The sequence below is a fragment of the Triticum aestivum genome, chromosome 5D, assembly GCF_018294505.1.
Source record: "Triticum aestivum cultivar Chinese Spring chromosome 5D, IWGSC CS RefSeq v2.1, whole genome shotgun sequence".
Lineage (NCBI taxonomy): Eukaryota > Viridiplantae > Streptophyta > Magnoliopsida > Poales > Poaceae > Triticum > Triticum aestivum.
In genome coordinates, this window is record NC_057808.1 from 175072841 (window position 1) to 175074885 (window position 2045).

The following is a 2045-nucleotide window of genomic DNA, read 5'->3' on the forward strand; positions in this document are numbered from 1 at the left end:
AGAGGCTCACCGGGGGAGCGTGGGGTCTGGGCAGAGGGCTCGGGGAGGACCGGCGGCGTAGATCGAAGGCGAGGACGACACAGTGGCCGAGCCGGAGAAGAAGAAGAATGAGGCGACGCGAGGGGGTCCGGGGCTCGATCCAGCGGCGTAGTGGAAGCAGCGGACCACGGCGGAGCTGTAGGACTTGCCGGGGCGACGAACAGACGATGGTGGTCGCGTCTTCTACGGCGGCGAGGCCATGGCGTCGCTCGGATGCAGTGGGGAACGAGGGGGGAAGCGAGGTGGACCTGAGGGGAGAGGGAGAGGCGGAGATCTGGGAGGAGAGCGGGGTGAGTGGGAGAGGGGCCCGAGGAGGCGGGGGCGCTGGCGATCTTATCCCCTCCTTGACTTCGGCGAGGGGGTCCGGTGGCGACCACGCCCTGTAGCGGCACGCAACCGAGGAACAGGAAGGGGGCGCGATGCGGGGAGCTAGGCCGGTTGGGCTGGCTGGCTGTTGTTGGCTAGCTGGGCCTTTCGACCCAGGGGGAGGGGGTTTCTTCCTTTTTTTAGTTTTGTTTTCTGTTTTTGTATTTTCTTTTCTTTTATTTGTTTTCCTTTTCTGTTTTATTTAATGTAGGGCATTTAATTATTTTATAAAATTGTGTCTTCTACTCCATAATTACCTATGCCATATTTGGCACTGTCCGAACAATTTTGTTTCAACTTTTGAAAACTTTGGGTGTTTTGTCACTAATTCATTTTTGAATCTGAAATGTTTTGAACTAACACTTGATTAGCAACAGTAACAGAGGTGACATGGCATCATTAGGAGAGTTTTACTGTAGCCTAGTTATCCGGGCGTTACAAATCTCCCCCACTACAAGAAATCTCGTCCCGAGATTTAGGAGGTAGAAGGAAACAGTGCGGGGTATTCATCACGTAGGCGATCCTCGTGTTCCCAGGTGGCTTCATCTTCAGAATGGTGCGACCACTGGACTTTGAGGAACTTGATCGCCTTCTGACGTGTGCGGCGTTCAGCTTGGTGGAGAATGCGGACCGGATGCTCTTTATAGGAGAGGTCCTGTTGCAATTCGAGCACTTCATGATCCACTGCTCGGATTGGGTCCTTGAAGCATCGGCGGAGCTGTGACACGTGGAACACATCGTGAACCCGAGAAAGGTTCGGCGGAAGCTCCAGTTGATATGCCACTTTTCCACGCCTTTCCAGAATAGTGAATGGGCCAATATAGCGAGGAGCTAGCTTGCCCTTGATCCCGAAACGGTGAGCACCCTTAATTGGTGTAACTCGAAGATAGGCCTTTTCGCCAGGTTGATAGACCATGTCTTTATGTTTACGGTCATACTGACTCTTCTGACGCGACTGAGCGGTCTTGAGATTCTCGCGAATAATGCGGACTTGTTCTTCGGCATGTTGGATAATATCCGGACCAAAGAGTGGACGTTCCCCAGTTTCTGACCAGTTCAGAGGGGTTCGGCACTTCCGTCCATATAACACTTCGAAGGGGTCCATCTTCAGACTAGCTTGATAGCTATTATTATAAGAGAACTCAGCATACGGGAGAGATTCCTCCCATTTCTTGCCGAAGGAAATAACACAAGCTCGAAGCATGTCTTCGAGAACTTGGTTGACTCGTTCAACTTGCCCTTGCGACTGAGGATGAAATGCAGTACTGAATGACAGATGAGTTCCCATAGCTTCTTGGAAACTTCCCCAGAATCTTGAAGTGAATAAGCTGCCACGGTCTGAGCTGATAACCAATGGAATACCGTGGAGTGAAACAATCCTGGACATATAGAGCATTGCCAGCTGACTAGCAGTGATCGTTTCTTTGATTGCCAGAAAATGTGCAACTTTAGAAAGCTGGTCAATGACGACAAGAATAGCATCATTACCTTTCTGCGATTTGGGAAATCCAGTGACGAAGTCCATTTAGTCATGGTCCCATTTCCATTCAGGAATAGAGATAGGTTGTAGAGTTCCAGCAGGCCTTTGATGTTCTGCTTTGGTACGACGGCAAACGTCACACTCAGCAACATAACGAGCA